The sequence below is a fragment of the Symphalangus syndactylus genome, chromosome 4 (genome assembly GCF_028878055.3).
Source record: "Symphalangus syndactylus isolate Jambi chromosome 4, NHGRI_mSymSyn1-v2.1_pri, whole genome shotgun sequence".
NCBI classification, from domain to species: domain Eukaryota; kingdom Metazoa; phylum Chordata; class Mammalia; order Primates; family Hylobatidae; genus Symphalangus; species Symphalangus syndactylus.
In genome coordinates, this window is record NC_072426.2 from 140,148,651 (window position 1) to 140,169,353 (window position 20,703).

The 20,703-nt window shown below is 34.7% G+C and overlaps 1 protein-coding gene across 5 annotated transcripts in view; it reads right to left on the bottom strand.

Annotated features, from left to right (window-relative positions):
- Nucleotides 1–20,703, bottom strand: part of SPOCK3 (SPARC (osteonectin), cwcv and kazal like domains proteoglycan 3) — a 481,221-nt gene that overhangs the window by 125,394 nt on the left and 335,124 nt on the right. The window lies entirely within an intron of this gene.

The window sequence follows — 20,703 nt, forward strand, 5'->3', positions numbered from 1 at the left end:
GTTTTTAGACTGAACTTCCCATAGGTCTTACATTGGAATAAATGTGCGTTTGTAATAAGATATTGTCACATATCTTATGTTTCTATAAGCCCCAGAGTTTACTTCACTTGTTTTACAAAAAACAGTATAGCATGCCTCTCTTCGGTGCTTGTATGACCACAGGATTGAAACCAATTAAGACGGTGATGACAGTGCATTTCTGATTCCACCACACATGTAATGGCAAAAGATAAATAAGTGGTCTAGAGGAGAGGAATGCCTGAATCTAAATCTTCTGAGTACCATCTCCTAAAAGTGACATTTAGGGTTAGTTGCTCAAATGTGCCCAGCCTCAATTTGCCCATTAAAAAATATGGGATAATGATACCTAATTTCCAGAGTTTTAAGAACCAAACAGCCAGTTTTTCCCCATGCAGTAGCCATAATGAACCAGGCTCTTGGTAAATACTAGTAAACGCTGAATACTCTTAAAAAATCAAAAATATTATGACACATGAGATTTTCATTTGTTTGGTAACTTCTTAGTTTAGTTTTAGTTGTGTTTGGCTTGATTTTCTTTGTAAACATTACACCTGGTAGAATTTTAAGACTAAGTATCTTTCATTTATTTCTAAGACAATATTTTATAACTGAATATTTGACATGATTAAGAATTATGTTCCCAGTTATGTGGTCAATTTTAGAATAAGTGTGATGTGTTGCTGAGAAGAATTTATATTCTGTTGATTTGGGGTGGAGAGTTCTATGTATATCTATTAGGTCCGCTTGGTCCAGAGCTGAGTTCAAGTCCTGAATATCCCTAATTTTCTGTTTCATTGATCTAAGATTGACAATGGGGTGTCAAAGTCTCCTGCTATTATTGTGTGGGAGTCTAAGTCTCTTTGTAGGTCTCTAAGAACTTGTTTTATGAATCTGGGTGCTCCTGTATTGGGTGCACATATACTTAGGATAGTAGCTCTTCTTGTGGTGTTGATCCCTTTACCATTATGTAATGCCCTTCTCTGTCATTTTTGATCTTTGTTGCTTTAAAGTCTGTTTTATCAGAGATTAGGATTGCAATCCCTTCTTTTTTTGCTTTCCATTCACTTGGTAAATCTTCCTCCATCCCTTTATTTTGAGCCTATGTGTGCTCCATCTTTTAAGAATCAATAATTATCTTCCTACTCTAAAAGAAATAGATCTTGCTAATTCTGAAGTAATATGACTTCTTTAGTGGCTACTGCCATAATTTACTCAGAGAAAATGATTTTAAAATTAAATAGGATAGACTGTCTGGCTCCAATTGACAAATGCACCAGTGACTAATTTAATTCAGCTTCAGCTGATATCAAGAAGCACTGAATGCACCCAATAGCTAATCAGATTACTCACGTCTCTACACTATTTTTATTTTTTCTTGTCAAGTAACTCCTTAATGGACAGTTGAAATTCTTAACTAGCCCTGCAACAAATGATTCAAAATTATTAACGACTTTGAACATGTTTATAGTAGCATATTGATCCTTTCAAGAGAACACTTTCAATGGTATCATTATTTTTCATTATTCAATGCTTCAAAAATTGAAAAAAAATGATTTTGTCAGTAAAATCACAGTGCATTTTTAAATGTAATTAAAAAGTCCAACATCTATTCAAAAGTAGACATAAATAGTTAAACAATTATGAATGTTTTAATGAAAGCCAAATGAAGTATATGAAAGTTTGGAACTTCAAATTTAATATTCTGTACTGTAACTTCTGTTAACTGAATATTTCAGAACCCTGAACTTGCTCATATAATAATTCTGATTCATGACATAATTTAAGAAAAGTTTAGGAGCAACTGTGAGTGGTATAGGAGCAGACAAAGCCAAAAGTCAATATTAATTATAGCTAATATTAAATTTTACCATTTGAATATATGTTTATCTCCCTTCATAGATGTGTTATACCACACTCATTTATGCTTTAAAGATAGTTTTTTTAGCAGTGATTTTTTAAATATAAAGAACATAAAAGCCTGGCTAATACTTGAATGAACAACAAACATACAACAACTATTAGTTTATTAATAACAGGAATCATATTTTCTGCCCAAAAGTTGATGATTCATTTTTTATATCATTAGGCACTAGGAGAATAACTTACAGGAGAATTACATAATCTTTATAAAAATTTGGTTAATTCTTCATCAAAATATGTTTCAGCTTGTAGCTTTCTTTGGCATAATTACAATTTAAAAATTTCAAAGCTGTCTTTATGATTTTCATGAAATGATAAAATTATAGCTTTGCAAAAGTTACTTTATATGTGAAATGGTTTCAGAATGATTCTACTCAACACCTTTTCTCTATGCATTTCTATAAAGAATAACAGAATCAGATGTATAGCAAATATGCCCTTTGTATATAATCATATGATTTTAGCTACTTTTTATCAGAAAGCTACTTAGTTTTACTTACTTATGAATTAATTTTGGAAAAAAGTTCCATGGAGAATTTTACTCAAAGAATATTAGGACATTAAAAAATGCTACTTTAAAATATTTTTTAGCTATACCCACTGATTGCATTTCTAATTAATAATGTTCAATTTACTTAATTACCACAAAGCTGAAATATTTATAAAGGTATATGTGAACTAAAATATCACATAAAGGGCATGCTCATTAGTCTATAATTACCTAAAAATGCAAATAATGTAGAGAAAGACATGATTAATGCTTTCCTGATTATCTAAGACCCTGAGTATTGAGATCACTTAAGTTATGAGTTCTTGTGAAAAGCAAGCCTGCAGAATGATTTTGACACTAGTCACGGAAAGTTATTTTATAGTCATTTGTTTAATAAGAGGATTGAAGAAGAAAATATGATCATATTTTTGGAGAAAAATCCGGCATATGAAAAACAGCCCAATCTTCAGGGTCAGCAAACACTGGGACAGGCTGTTGTTACCAGTTTTCAAGCTGATGAAATCATCATGGCCCTGCTACATGGCTTAGAGCAGAGGTTTTCAGCTGGGGATAATTTCACTCCCCCCTTCTCAGGGACATTTGAGACATTTTTGTTTGTCACAACTGGAGGCAGAAGGGAGAGTGATCGTTTCTGGCATCTACTAGTTAGAAGCCAGGAATGCTGCTAAACATCTTACAATGCACAGGACACCCCCCTGCCAGAACAAAGATTTATCTGGCCCCAAATGTCAATAGTGCCTAGATTGAGAAGCCTTGATTAGGCATTAGTCTACTGTAAGGCAATGAAAGGGTTAATTCAATTCTAAAGATCCCTTCTATATTTCCCTTAGGAATTTTTTCTTGGGCATTCACTAAAGTAATCCATATAAAATAACAATTCTACAAACCAACTGTCAATAACAATTCTACAAACCAACTTAATTATCTAGAGAAACCAGAAAATACAAATCAGCTAAAATAAGAAAACGTACAGTTGACAATGGCCTACTTTCACTGAGGCACTACTATATGTCAAACACTGTGTTAAGCAGTTTAGATGTATTATTCTTTTGATCATAAAAATAAGACATATTTTTACAATAAATTTTTCAAGTGAAGTTTAGAGAGCTTATGCAACTGATAAAAAATATAGGGCCGAAATGGGATTCAAGTACTATTTTATAGTTCTAATGTAGAACAAGTACCTAATCAGCAACAGAAATAGCAGCAACGTTATTTTCTTATGGTAGCGATACAAATTCTCATTTAAGTGAAAAAAAATCAGAAAATATGGAATGCCATGAATCACTTTTTTATTCCCCATTTTAATCTATTGGACTGACTAATGTATTATATTTTAATGCCCTAAATAGCCAATATCAAAGACATGCTTTGAACTCTCATAAAAAGCATTCCTCATATTCAGCTGTAGCTAACCCTTTCCCAAGAAAACACCGTTCACTAATGTTCTTCTGATCCCTATTGAATGGTGTTTCCCATTCAAACATAATCACAAGAGGAAATGAAGACTCCAGCCTTAAATCCATTTGTTCGTTCAATCAGGATATATCATTTACACAGAAATGCCTTAATTGCAGCATACATACACACGCAGAAAGTTAAACATGGTAACAGCATTAAAAACCCTCTGCACCACAGTGGACATTACACCATTGTTCTCTTTGTGGAACATTCTACATTTCATCACGGAATAACACCCTGCTTCGTTGAAGGAGCATTTCCTTTTCTGACCAGAACCTTGATTTCGAAAAACTTCTTTTTATATCATAAAATGTTATATTAACAATATATCATACTGGCCCCACCAGGGGAAAAAAATCTTGTGCCGTAGGGCAGGTTAGAGTCATGTTCCTGCTTTCTTAATTCAATCAGAGGGAAGAGAGCCAAGCCCTTTGCAAGGGCAACGCTGGAGATATGAGCATAGGTGCTCCTAGGCAAACTGAAAATGAGAAATGGACCCACAGAGTCCTGAGAATATTAAAGTTCTTAATTCAAGCAGTCTCTAAGGCTCACAGATATGCAAGTTAATTTTTCATTATACCTTATACTTCAAACTTTAGGCATTCAAGATAGCATCTAGAAACTGGGAATTGTAAACGACTAGTTGAATTTAAGCTAACTAAGCTGAGATGAGGGAAGTAAGGACACTACAATCCAAGTTATTAAGTGTGCAATCCTTGTCATGTAGTCATGAACAAGTTAAAATACTGCTCCAGTTGGTAACCAGATTAACCGACCAAGGAGAACTGCCAGGAAAAACAGTAACAAAACCATACCTAACCCTTACCTTACTAAACCCATTCTCTCAGATGTACTATATCCTCTGGACTAGTATATCTCTAATTTTCCAAACAAGACTTATTAATACGAATTTTTTTTATCTCCCAAAACTAAACACATCTCAAAATACTCTGCAAAAATTTCTCATTTGACACAAAGCTCACAATAGCCTCTAGTGGAATATCAGAAAATGCCAAAAAGAAAACAACTAGACACATGGATCATCCTCAACTTCAAAATGTGGTAATAAATTTAAAAAATGGAAAGATCAAAAGGCTAGTAGGTTTATCTTATAATAATTTCATTTGATTTGTTTAATTAAACTTTGTCATTCAAATCAAAATTCTTGTTTAAATTATTCCAGATTAATGTTGCTTTCAATTAAAATAGCTACAAGTAAAATAAAACCTATAAAAATATGCTGTTTAATTATTGGTATGATACATATGATTAATAAAATCATTTTTACTTACTCTTAACTTAAATTTTTTGTTATTTACTTTAGTATATAATACAAGCTTTGCCAAATAACAACTAATAGGATTTTTCAAAGAGATATAAGTGTTGTTGAAAATAATAAAAAATAAGATGAGAATAGAAGGTCATGAGGATAGCATTTCAGAAGAAATTAACTTTACAGATATAAATGAGGGTCAATTTTTTAAAAGAATGGGAGTAAGCAACAAGGGATGCACTGTAAAAAAAAAAATGCAAGGAGCGGAAAGATTCAGGGCAGAAGGTTAAGTTTAGCTAACAAAGAAAAGACTTTGAACACTTCAAAGTAGTAGATGATTTCAGTGGTTACCCAAACATAAAAATACTGAAGTGTGAGAGCTTGTACATACATTTCAATGTCTATGTGGTTTACGTAACTAAATTGTTATATTAACTGCTTTAAAACATATAAAATATGAAGAGATTCCTTGTTTATTATGCTTAAGAAATACCAAGGGCTTATTTTAAAATATGTACTATTTTTATAACCAAGATACATGTTAAATGATCAATGGTCCCCAAACCGTTTTATGCACTGGTAGCAACACTATATTTTGGGATTTCTAAATGAGAAAGATGGGCAAGAGCTGGTGAATTTAGCTTTGGCACAGTTATACGAACACATAAAACATAGCGTTTCCTCTGTGTAAAGTCTCCCCTTGAGTAAATCTGAGGGATTAACCTAAAAAGTCATGATTTCCTGAGCCCTAAAATGCCCTCTGTTGACTCATTTCGAGAAAATGTGTACATCTGACACCAGGGCCCAGAACACATATTTGGGAAGGAGAAATCCTGGCAATGGTGGCATAGTGAAGAGGAAGGAACTGTTAATCAGAGCGGTTAAAACATTATTAAGAGTAAGTTTCTTTTTTTTTTTTTTTTTTGAGATGGAGTCTCACTCTGTCGCCCAGGCTGGAGTGTAGTGGCGCAATCTCGGCTCACTGCAAGCTCCACCTCCCGGGTTCACGCCATTCTCCTGCCTCAGCCTCTCCGAGTAGCTGGGACTACAGGCGCCCGCCACCACGCCCGGCTAATTTTTTTGTATTTTTAGTAGAGACGGGGTTTCACCGTGGTCTCGATCTCCTGACCTCGTGATCCGCCCGCCTTGGCCCCCCAAAGTGCTGGGATTACAAGGGTGAGCCACCGCGCCCGGCTATTAAGAGTAAGTTTCTATAGGAAAGTGAGTATAAAAAGGAAGAAACATGAGGATAAAGTGAAACAGAGAGTGGGTTATCAATCTCGGGAGAACCCTACACACTTCTGTCTATTGCTTCTTAATATGGGAGTCACCGAGGGAAACTTTCACAAGGCAGCCCTGGAAGAAACAGTGCTTTACTCACATGGGGAAGAGACAGAGCAAGATTGGCTTCAATGTGTTTGTGTCCTGCCCCCATCCATGGCTAATGGACCCTCCCTCAGCTGACACAAGGCAACGGAAGTGCACCCGTTTCCTGCTGCAGTAGAAGGACCCATCCTCTCTTACATGTAATCTGAAATCCAGAAAGCTTTGGGCCTGCCTGGGGGCCACCGAGGTGCATGCTTAAGCAGAACAAAGGAACACTCATTACATTTGAAACAGGAAGAGATACTCCCACACAAGGTGCTAAGCCAAGCACAGGCTGTGTGGCCTCCCTATATCATGGTAAGGAAGTGTTCCAGGCTCATGGCCCACCTTTATGTGGATGAGGGGGTGTCAGAAGACTGCACATGAGACTGCCTTCCCCAATGCCAATCCAATGTGTCAGCATTCTTTGCCACTTGCCTTTTTCCATGTTTGTAAATACTTTCTCCACGAATGAGAAACTTATTTAGTTATATGTTCAACCAATTTTCTTAAATGTGCGGTAGAATCAGTCTTACATTCTTGCTTCTTTCCTCTGTAGTATAAAAATTCTAGGAACTTTTCCAACTACATGGCCCATGTTCTTAAATACTGGTGGGTTTACCATCAGAACTGTATTAGAGAGCTCAACCCTTCCCCCCTTCACCAATCGGGGGGCCCCTCTGATTTACTTTGAGCCAGGGAGGACAGGGGAAAAGATTAACTTATTTTTTTCCCAGTAGCTCCATCAATTACTAAGAGTACTAAAATCTCACTATGTGCTGATGAGATATGACAGTTTGTCCCTGTAAAAATTGCTTTATATATCTCAAGACTATTTTATTATATACTTCCATGATTGGAACTATTGTATCAGATTTTCCAAGTGAATTAACATATTAATTATTATGTAGTAATTCTCTCTGCCATTTTCTATGGCTTTTATGTGAAAATCTAGTTTGTATAATATTAATAGAATTGCCCTATTATTGTGTAGTGTTGGGGAACAAGTACGCAATGTTTGCTGTACCTTGTGCGAGCAGAGACATTGGCAGCCTTTTGTTCAGTATTATCTATTCAATTTTGTTTGTTTAGGAAATACAATTGCAAGACAGAGGTAGTGTCTCCTTCTGGAAGAGAGGGCAGGGTTTTTCTGTCCAGTAAAACAAAGATAATGTCTCTGCATGGGCAAAGGTTGGGCGGGATTGTTTACAGTCTTTTAGAAAATATTGGGATTTCCTTAGCTGCAACACAAAATCAATGTGTGAAAAACATCAAACTATGCCACTGTGCATTACCCCTGCGGGACTTGTGAGCAAAGGAGAACTGACATGAACATCAAAGATTATGCTACCTGTGCACTAACTACAATATTCCTTTGTCTCTGGCCCACGGTATCACGTCTTCTGCCAACCTCCAAGAAATTGGAGCATCCAATTTGCAGCATCTTGCAAATAGGATAAAATTTTCAGACCCTTCACAGTTCTAGTGGTTTTTGGCAATGATGATGAGATGCTGGCTGAGAAGTGGCTTTCCGTAAGTGAAAGAACACAAGTCCCACAGACCATATTAGAAGACCTAGTAGTGAATTATATCACCCAAATCATGAACAAGGGTAGTGGAAGGCTCACCCATATTCTCTGTTATTAAAAGTTTCAAGCCTAGTCTGGGTGCAGTGGCAGCATTTTGGGAACCCAAGGCAGGAGGAGCACTTTGAGGCCAGGAGTTTGAGACCAGCTTGGGAAACATAGGGAGATCCTATCCCTACACAAAAATTAAAAAAAAAAAAAAAGTGGCTGGGCTGGTACTGTGCACCTGTAGTCCCAACTACTCAGGAAGCTGAGGCAAGAGGATCATTGAGCCCTGGAATTCCAGGCGGCAGTGGTCTGTGATTGTATCACTGCACTCTAGCTATGTGACAGAGCAAGACCCTCTCCCTAAAAAAGAAAAAAAAATATTTTTCATGTCTGGACAGTAGGTTTGGCTCAAACTGTTCCAATGGTGCTTTGGTTGGTTATTGCTCACTAACCTCTGAGCAGGGGGAGGAAGGGTTGTTATCTTGACAGTGGGTTCAAGGTTTCTCTCTCTCCAAGTGAGACAGAAGGCCCAGTAAACTCATTCACATATACTGAAGAACTTTGCGATAGGGGGTGATTCAAGCTTTGAAGACTGTGTTGGATGGAGGCACCCAATCCAAGTCACTGTTATATCTGGTTCTGTTGGAGAACGTGGCGCCGGATTCAAATGATAATATTTAGGCAGGGTTTACACTATGAAAGGTAGTAAGGAAGGTAAGCCAACGTGACCTTTCCTGTGAGGCTTTTGGGGCCAATTCAATGCATGCTATTCTTGCTTCCACATCTGAATTCACATTAGGTAGTGATGTGCTATATATTTGTACTTTTTTATCTGGTAAATGGTAGAAGAGATTCTCCCTTACCATGCGTGAGCCAAGATTCATGTGTAAAGAAGTTTCCTTGTGGGAGATGGAAACCTCTTATCATTTGCCACAAATAGGTGCGTATAACTTCATACAATAGTTAATTTCATCTGTCAACCTGAATGGGCTAAGGGATACCATATAGATGGTCAAACATTATTTCTTGGCATGACTATGAGGATGTTTCCAGAAGAGATGAGCATTTGAACTGGTGGACTGAGTGCAGAAGACCCTCTCACCAATGTGGGTGGGCATCATCCTATTGATTGAGGGTCTGGATAGAATAAAAAAGGCCTAGGGAGTGCAAATTGCCTCTCTCCGCTTGAGACGTCTATCTTCTGCCCTCTGACATCAGCACTCATTCCACTCAGGGTTTTGGACTCACATCTGGGACTTAACCATCTGGCCCTTGACTCTCACACCTTGGGCCACGGACTGAATTATATCATCATCTTTCCTGACTTTCCTGCTTGTAGACAACAGATCTTGGTACTTGTCAGCCTCCATTACCACGTGACTCAATTCCTATAATAAATCTCATCTCTATCTATCTATCTATATATTATATATATATTTAATATATTATATATTATATATAATATATATTTAATATATTATATATTATATATATAATATATTTAATATATTATATATATTATATATTATATATATAATATATATTTAATATATTATATATATTTTATATATAATATATATTTATTATATATATTTTATATATAATATATATTTAATATATTATATATATTTTATATAATATATATTTAATATATTATATATATTTTATATAATATATATATTTTATATTATATATATATTTTATATATTATATATATTTTATATATAATATATATATATTTTTTATATGTAATATATATTTTATATATAATATATATTATATATTATATATATTTATATGTAATATATATTTTATATATAATATATATTATATATAATATATATATTTTATATATAATATATATTTTATATATTTTTATATATTATATATATTATATATTATATATATTTTATAAAAAATAAAAAAAATATATATATATATACACTATGGGTTGTAATTCTCTGGATAACTCTAACAAACCTTAAATGCCTAAAGCTTTTCCTATGCAGATGATACCCTCTTGTTTGGCAAGTCCAAAGCCTCAATCTCAATGACTCTGACTGCAGTATTATTACACCTCTGTCAGAAGAGATGGCTGATAAACTCTAACAAAGTTTGGCATCTGTTCAGTGTATTTCTTTCTTTTTTTTTTTTTTTTGAGACAGAGTCTTGCTCTGCCACCCAGGCTAGAGTGCAGTGGCACGGTCTCAGCTTACTGCAACCTCTGCCTCCCAAGTTAAAGCGATTCTCCTGCCTCAGCCTCCTGAGTAGCTGGGATTACAGGTGCACACCACCACGGCTGGCTAATTTTTGTATTTTTAGTAGAGATGGGGTTTCGCCATGTTGGCCAGGCTAGTCTCAAACTCCTAACCTCATGATCCGCCTGCCTCGGCCTCCCAAAATGCTGGGATTACAGGCATGAGCCACTGCGCCCGGCCCCTGTTTACTATATTTCTTAGGGCTATGCGGGTGGATTTAAAATGCTCATCTCTCTAACAGTGAAGAAAAACTGCATCTCTTTGATTCTTAACACCAAAATGTAGTCCCAAAACCTTACTGCATTCTTTGGGTATTGGAGAGAGTATATTCCCCACTTAGGCATGCTCCTTGGTCCTTTACAACTCACCTAAATCAACAGGCTGATTTGGAAGCCACCCAGCGAGTCGTGTCACATCTCCTACCTGTGGGGCTCCACAACCCTCGTGAGCACCTTGAGCTGCAAATCTCTATTGAGACTTTTTCTGGTAATGCTGCCGCTGTTCCAGTTTTACCAGCTGGCTCTGACAGCATCACTGTACCGTTTAAAACTAATCTGTGTCATATGTTTAGCTCTTTGGGCTATTTGCAGTCTGACAACAACGCACTTTTTATCACCAAATCTACTCAGTAATGCGTTGACCGGCAAGGTATTTAAGCACTTTCCATGCTCCCGACCATCCACAAGAATCTGATATTGTTGGGCATTGGGATTGGCTCTTAAAAAACAAACTCAAAAAGATTTATGTCTCTGCCTCCCTCACCTCCACATGGTTCACATATCTTAGTAAGGCAATTTGGTCCATGAATTTTGCTGTCCCCAGAAAAGGAGCACACCCTCTCAGTTGGCTCTTGGGTAGCGAATAAGATGCAAGGAGGTTATATATACCTATTTTAAACATTGAGGACTTCTCTTTACTTCCCCTGCCAGCAGCTGTAGGCTGGCCTGGTTGCTGTACCCTCCGGTTGGCAGCCTGTCCTAAGGGGGCCTTAGGGATTCAAACTCAATTGTGGATCACACTGCTCTTTGAATCCACTGATAGTAGTACATGCAGGCCACAGTTGAAAACATAATGGGTCTCTCTTTATAAAACTTCCCTTGTCCCTCCTAATATACTCTTATAGATAAAATGTTCTTGTGTAAAGTTTAGGAGTTGATGGAAAGAAAGAAAAATTTTAGTGACTGTAATGGGACCCACTAATCTTGTGGTAATAGAAAGGGAACAACACCACGTATTCCTGGAGAGGGAACACCTTCAACTCTGAAATAAATAGAGGGACAAGATACATTCATGAGCTTTTATTTTTCCAAGCCACCCTGACATCTTTCCTCCCCAAGGAAAATGTCCTTGTGTGTCTCTCAAAGTGTTGCAAGTGTCTTAAAGTTAACTGCATGCTGTATCTGACTTCCCCAGACATTCCTTTTTCCATTTCGCTTAACCTTACCAGAGAAGTCTAGAAACAGGAGATGGCACCAGCTCCTGAACCTCCAATGCAAATCACCTGTCAACACCATCAGACATCTTTCCCACCTCCCCTCTCATTCTGTGGGGTGAATGAATGCTACCAGTCTGGTTGCTAGAAAAACCAAGACAAATTAGGCACACTTCCTTCAAGCTATCATTCTAAAAACAAGGAGTCTGTTATTCTAACTGAATTGGGAAACCTGAGATCTGACAGCAGGCTGGAGAGCCATATTTGATGCACTGTCAGTCTATGTCCCCTGAACGATATCGGTCCCACCCGCAGAGTCACATCAGTGGGACACCAGGCTCATCATTTATGGACACCTTGCAGGCAGGTCTTTTCGTAACAGGAGGTTTGCAATTAGAAAAGTTGATAATAAATGTTTCACTAACACATTTTGTGAAGTGAAGTGGTCAATGACAGGACATTATTTCTGAAAGGCATTCAGGTCAGTGACAGTCCACTGACCAGATATTTTGGATGACACAGTTGTCCAAGATGCCTCTCTGTAGGTCAAGTAGCGACATTTATGCAATCACTAGTGTATCCTGCTGCACCTGACTTAATTCCACAGGCCAAGTAGAAAGCCCAAGACAAAAACATAAGGCAAAAGCCACCTTGGATGTATAAGGTAGATCTGGATGATTTATGTGATGTATCTAGGAGGTTGGCTCTGAGACCTTGGAGTGGGGGGTCGGAGACACTGCTGAGATAAATTTTACTTGCAGGTTTATATCATCCTCCTACTTAGAGTTCTCTTGATGATATCCTTAATTAAAAGCTACATGAGATAAATTGAACAGATTTGGTTCAAACACCTGTTGATGGAGCGGCCTACGTAGAGGAACATTCTCTAGAAGCCAAGATGTGGAAACAAAGGGCAGATACTGTTTGGAGGCAGATCTCCTGGGTTCACTCACATTTTTGCACATCACGCAATCAGAGGCGCTGACAGCTTTTGTTCTGTGCACTCTTTTCAAGGATGTTTATGTAGCAAATGGACTTAGAAGTTATTTCCTTCTGAAATACTCGCTTTTGAATTTTAAAAATTTTCTTTCAATATTTTAAGTGTACATTTCCACCATTTTCTGAATCACATTAATCTTGCTGAGATGCTTTTTGTTGGTAAAATGGTACAATATTTTCGGTAGGTAATACGGCTTTTCTGTCTGGATGGACTTTGGTAATCTCTCACTTTACTGTAACGTGTCTAGACTAGGGTTTCTTCTTATTTATCTTACTTGGTATCCACTGTGTTTCCTGTACTTGTGGAATCATGTATTTCATCACTTCTGGAAAATTCTCAACTAAATTTTCTTCTAATATTTTCTCTGTGTTATTACTTCTGATTACTCTCTATATTTCAGATTAAACTTTTGATACTTTCTCATTCTACTTTATAGTCTATATATTCTACCTTTTTGGGTTGTTTTTCAGAAACACGTATGTGTATACATGTACATAAATATATAATATATATAATATTTGCATATATTGCACACGTGTAACATGATATTTACATATATTACAGCTTATTATTGTACGTTATATATATAATACATATACAAGTACACTCATACATATATGTTATAGTTCATTATCTTCAAGTTCATCTAATCTGCTGTTTAATCTATTGACTTAATTTTTAATTAAATAATATTTTAATTAAATGCTATTTGGTTCTTTTAAAAGCTGAGTAATTTTTTCTGAAATTATGTTTGGTATTGCTTGAATATTTCAATATCATTTTTAAATGTTTAAATGTTTCATACATTAATATATATTATACAGTTGATGTCTGTTACTAATAATTTGCCTCTAACAATTTTAGAATTTTAAATATTTAAAATACAAATCTTGTCTTGTTCTTGCCGTTGGCATTGTTCACTCTTGCTCCTGTTAGCTTGCTTCATTTGTTTATTAGTTTGTTTGTATTGTATTAGTGTGCCCCTTTATTTATAATATTTATTTAATTTATATTTATTTATAAATTATAATATAAATTATAAATAATTTATAATTTAATTTATTAAAAATTTAATAAATATTAAAATTTATTAAATAAATTGTTTATGAATTTGAATTGGCAGAACGAACTCTGTGGACTCCTTAGAAGTTTGAATTCACAATAGATTTCTAGAGAGAAAGTATATATTGAGGCTTCCAAGTCTTGGGGGAACTTTTATATGAAATCTCTTAAATGTTCTCAGCTTTGGGCTTGCCTGACCTCTGCTCAGATGTAGTGTAATTCAGAACACCAGACCCATGCAACAGCAGCTCAAAAGCATCAACATTGTACCATAATAATGGTATTATTACCCCATGCTACTGCAAGGACCTGTAGGTTACTTTTTGGATTCCTAGTGCCTGATGACAAATATTTCCTGCTTTCTTTTCACTGGAGGCACAACTGTTCAGAGGGGTTGTCCGATTCATCGACGTCACTGTGCTTTCATATCGAGCCTACTCTACCATTCTTTCACAGGCCATTAATCTTAATATTTCCGGATCCTAGTTATTGACAGGTTTTTTTTTTTCCTGTCTCAGTTTCTGTATTAGTGTTGTTACCTTCTAGTTTCATTTGGCTGTTTATTTGGCTTACTTCAGATACAGAAACATACTTAATCCACTGTCAATTCACATAACAAGACTAATTTTCTCGGTAGAGTGCATTTAGGGTGGGAAGAGGTTAAAGGCCACTAAAACATACAGTGCTCATAGAGTGCATCCAGTGTGACTTTGGGAAAAAATATAATTTGCTCAGATACCCTAAAAATGATATGACAGCCACATTCTATTGTGTTTATTTTATAATTCAAATGATTATAAACTGATATACATAGATACAGTATATGGCATGCTATTTTTTCTTTATCTAGAAAAATAATTGTCATATTAATTTTGAAATCATTTGTGTATTATTTGTTATTGATATAAAATTAGCATGTTTAATTACATATTATACAAAATCATTTTATTATATTATTACTTTTATATAATCTATATTTTTATTCATAGCCATATTATTAGTCCTGCTCTTTACTAGTTCTATCCCCTATGAACTTATTTAAAATCTCTGTTTCAAATTCTTATGTTTAAAATGGGAACAATATTAGTGTATGTTAGTGTATGTTATATATCTTATAACATTGTTAAAATTAAGAAGTTAATGCATATAAAATTAACGCATTAGCTTAATTGAGTCATTCATTAATACATTAATTTAGAATACTGATTAACACACATTATGCAATCATGATATGTTAATTTTTTAAAAGAATATTTTGTTTGTTGAAACGAGTTGGGTGCCTCTGCCAAAAAGAATACAGAGCTCTTCCAAAGGTGCTGTACATACATTTACTTAATTACCTAGAAACTTTTTGAGTAACTCAGCTGAAATAACTTCTAGTAACATAGTAAGGATAGCACATGCTATAGTTATCTTTACATATGACTAACATTATATTAATTGAAATAAGCCAGGCACCGAAAGATAAATACCACATGTTCTCACTCATATGTGGGAGTTAAAAAATATTTTGAGCCCCTGGAAGTAGAGAGTAGAATTGGGGGTATTAGTGTCTGAGAAGGGGAGAAAAATAGGGAGGATAAAAAGAGGTTGGTTTACAGATACACATGGATAACCTATTTACTTTTCTACAATCTTTTTGAAGAGTTGAAATATATATGGTTTCTTTATATCTCTCCCATCGCCTCCCATATTCTTTTTCCTTGGCAAGGTGATGAATAATTAATGTTACAAAGGACATCATTCAGGTAAAATTCACATGTGATAAATGCATCAATTAAGGTCTTGCTGAGTGTTTTATTGCACAGGAAAGTGCTGTGGTTAACTGTATGTGAGCTTAACTGGGCTCTGATTCCAGCACTGTAATTCACCAGCTTTATGCTAAAAAAAAGTCTTGCACATTTTTTTTAAAGATTAAATTACTACACATAAAATATTTAGGATATTAACTGATATTATTGTACAATTATTTTAGCAATTACTACAAATATTACTAGAACTTCTATTACCACAACTAGTATATGCCTAGTATTATTATCATTACACTTCTCTTAAAGAACATGTATACTTAAACATGTTCTACATAGTTTAGGATTTTTTAGATAAATGGGTTCCTTATAAATACAAACTAGATGGACTGTTTATAAACTGCAAGATCTCTAAGATATAAAAGTTAACATGAAAATTCCACAAATGAATATATGTGGTGTTAGTCCTTTTTTAGTATATAGTAACAAAAGATGTGGACACTGATATTATATGTTCTATTCTGTGATGGCTACAGAAAACTTAATTAACATGGGCTTAAGCGCTATTAAAACTTTTCATTTTTTTACATACAAAAATCTATAGGTAACTTCATACTTAATGTTGAAAATACTGAACGCTTTTCTTATAAATTGGGACTAAGGCAAGGAGATGTATTGAACATTGTAGTGGAAGTCCTAACCAAAACCTAAGGCAAGAAATCGAAGGATAAAAAGGGAAGAAATAAACCTGCCTCTATTCATGGAGAAGGATATTATATGAAAAAAATCTGGAGAGATCTATAAAACATTACTAGAAATAATAAGTGAATTTAGCAAAGTGGCAATATACAAGTCAGTATAGAAAATTAACAATATAACAATATACCATCAGCAAACAGTTAAAAACTGAATTAAAATTAAATTTACAATAGTAAATTTATTGTAATAAAAAGTACTTAATAAAAAAGTACTTAACAAATTTAATAAAGAGCCTTACGAAATTCTATACTGAAAATTACCAAACATTAATTAATGAAATATAACTAAATGGAGAGATATACCAAGCGTGTGGATTTGAAGATTCAGTACCGCACAATATCTAAAAAATGATTCTAGCTTGTTTTATATAGAAATTGACAGACTGATTCTGAAATTCATATGGAAATGCAAAGGGTAAACACCAAAGCAATATTAAAAAGGTATAACAAAGTTGGACTTTGCACCTGAATTCAAAAGTCAGCATTAAGGTACAACAAATTAGATACGTGATACAGGCTTAAGGACAAATAGTTCACTGAACATAATAAAGACAGAAACAGACCCACACTTTTAGGACCATTTCATTTTTGACAAAGACATCAAAGCAATCCAATGAAGTAAGATGGTATAAACGATTCTGCAACTGGTTGGCTACTTCTTAAAAAAATTTGTGTAGAAACAGGTTTTTGCCATGTTGCCAATGCTTATCTTGACCTCCTGAGCTCAAGCAATTTTCCCACCTCTGCTTCTCAAAATGGTGGGATTACAGGCATAAGCCACCACACCTGGCCTGGTTGGCTACATTAAAAAAAAAAAAAAAAAAAAAACCTACCTTCTACTATACACAAAAACTAATCAGTATCATAGACCTAACCCTAAAAGTTAAAATGTTAAAGCTTCTAGAAGACACAGAAGATTGTTTTCTGCAACAAGTAATAATCATAGAAAATTGATGAGTTAGGCTTATTTATCATGCATAATATCTAAAAATATATTTTTATCATTAATCTGATATCACAGGCTTTAATCCAGTGAGAAACAAACAACTCAATAAATTTAAAAGCCAAATATTTTTATTTTTTTATTTTTTTTTTTTAGTGAATCAAATAAAGGTAGTCACCACATCATGTGTAGCAATATAGAAAAAAAATGAAGGGTAATTAATTTAAAAAATGAATTTGCTTCAATTTTACGTTAAAAAATTGAAATGCAATTAAGAACATGGGCTCTGGACTTAGCTGAGTAACACTGGTTAAATGACTTAAATTCTCTGTGCTTCACATACACACACATTATACATATGCACACACACGTGTATATATGAGGTTATGAAAGTTAATGTAGTGAAAAGGCCATGGGTTACCATATTGCAATATCAAAACACAAGTTATTGTAAATGGTAGACAAAAACCAGGCACCTGTGCCTCTGACTCATTACATTATACCTTCCCCACAGATAGGCCACTGGCACCAAGCTGTGGGAAACATTGATCAGAGCATTAGGAAAAGAACTTAGTATCTAGAAACGCATGTAAAAGTAAAGGGACTGGGGTGAAGGTATTCTGGAGCAATGTACCCTGTGTTCTCTTAGAAACCTCTATTCAAAGGCACCAGTCATTGATCAAGTCAATGACCAATCAGGGATTTGAAAAAAACAGAACAAACAAACAAAAATGAGTTCTTTTCCTACCTGTGAAGCTGCTTTGCAAGTGTCTTTTAGCTGTTTGCTTCACTGTAAGTGGCAAATAAAAGAATTCACATTTTTCCCAGTAACTGAAGACAAGAGAGGATGTATTTTGTGCTTCAACACATGGCTCCAGGGAGTAAGGATAGCGAGTGTTGGAAACAAAATCAACGTAAGGAGAGGAAGGCTTTTCTGACAATTAGAACACTCCTCAAACATAGAGGTTTACCTCGCAGAATATGATTTCATACCAGGGACTCTATTGCATAGAAGTTTGTCCTAGATGTTCTTTTAAGTTCCTTTTAAATTTGAAATTTTATGATAAAGTTCATTCATATTATTTCCTTTAATGTTCAGTGCTGTAATAAGAATGTATCCCCATAAATGATCATGATAATGTTCTGGTGCTGTAATATTGATCGAGTTGGCATATCTCAGCCAAAAGTGAAACCCAACCTAAGTGGAAAAGCAAGTCAAATAGAAAGAGTGCACATCCATTTCTGACAGTGGATCTTCCAAAATCAAATGATCTCAGCTCTAAATATTCAGAGAAAAGAAGATAGAACAACTAAATACTAAAAAGTATAACATATCAAACTTCTCATGATTAGGTGTCAGAAATTATCTACTTTTCAAAATGCTCATATAGTTGCTAGAATTAATAACTATTAAGAGAAAGTAAGAATATGCCTCAAATATGGAAAAAATAAATGGCAGAAAGGTTAAAACATTATAGTAGCATGTTGAAACTTAAAATAGAAAGGTTTTGAATTGTAATTAAAAAAAGTAGGCCTTCCCCTTTCATGCTAATGTTATTGTTCACACACACACACACACACACACACACACACACACCCTTACCTTTTATTTCAGTAATCAAAGGCAATAATTTAAAGGGATGCACAGTGATTCTCAGCCATGGCTACACATAAAAGTCACATGAGAGTTTTAAAAATTCAAATTCATGGGGCCCCATTCCAAATCAATTTAAGTAGCATCTCTATGCTGGATTTGGAAAACTGCAGTCTAAAATAGGTAAGCTTTATATTTGCCTTCCTTCAAAACCACACACACACACACACACACAATTTTATGAACAATACTAATTTCTAAGGAATTCATGATTGTTTAGTTCAATTGCCAAGCAGTGCATGACTAAATATGATAGAAAACAGTTTAAAATCATCCACTGTTGTCCTCAGGGAATTTATATTACACATGTTCTACTCAAGTCTAAAAGGTTAATATTATTTATTGACTTGTGCTCACGGCAAATGTAACGTACATTTTACATAACAAAGTGAGAAATACATCCATGATCTAACATAAATGGTATATTGAAGAACAATTCCTAGTTCTTACTGCAGCTTGACAATACAATCAAAATAGACTTTGCCTGAAGTAAAGAAATGAAGGCCTTCATCTTTTGTGTCAATTTCAAGAATGATTACCTCTCAAACAACCTTGAACAGACTATATTTTTATTTTTCTGGCATTGTTGAATTTGAAAGAATTCAGAGAACACTGGTTCTTTTAAAAAGAAAGATTAAATAGGCTTCTAAAGAAAGTAAATAATTTTTCTTAACAGAAAAAAAGGCAATGTTCCAAAAATACTTTTTATGAAAATCACAAATGTCCCAAGATTTTTTCAAGTAAGCCTATTTATCCATAGTTCCTCATCTGTTCATTTTTCTTTTTGTGTATGCATTTTTAAAATACTCTACTGAGGATTTCTAGAAACACTGATTAACTTCGAAGCTTGAACTCAAATAAAATAATTATTCAAAATTGGTCACATTGCATAATGAGGTTTACCTTTCAAAATTATATCTTAGTTATGTCATTTGGCTAAAGTCTTTCTTTGTGTACCTTCTTATACTCCTCCTTCCCACCACATCCCCTAGCTCCTGCACCTATTGTACTTTGTAATGACCTCACCTCCAGTTAAGATGTGCAATGGAAATATCATTTATAATCTCCTCTCTATAAAATGAGCTGAAAGTAATGAACAAACATTGTGGGTCTAAAATAGAACTTGTAGGAATATTATTTGTAGTATTTAAAAAAAACCCTTTGTATCAATGCATGGGTCGACAACTCAGTAGATGAATAGGAAAGGCTTCCAGAGCAAGACTGCAATTCCACACTGAATGTAGGGCCCCACATCCAAGACTCATCATATCTGGCTTCTGGTTAATCTTTAACATATCAGGACTACTCAGGGGAGGATTTAAAACTTCAAGCAAGGAGCTTCATGGACCCTACTGAGCTTAGAATTTGGAGCTCATCATTATTGTTCAAACGTGTTTAAATCTGCCCTGTCATAATTTGCAAGTTTATTGACAAAATTTAGTGATCCAAGAGCCAGAAGAAAGATCTTGTGATCTCTGACCTATATTCTATTTTCAACTCTCATAAGCAGATGTTGGGAACATAATAAAATGACATTTATAAGAAGGTACTGGCCTCTGTGGTCTTTGTTCTTGATCTGGTAGCTAAATAGCCTAGGGCAATACTTTCTTATGAGGGGGAAACAAAAAAACACCAACATGTTGAAGTCCTTAATTTGAGATTCAAATCAAATAAACTTTTAAAAAAAGATTAGTAAGGATAGTTTCACCTAAATTTTTACTGG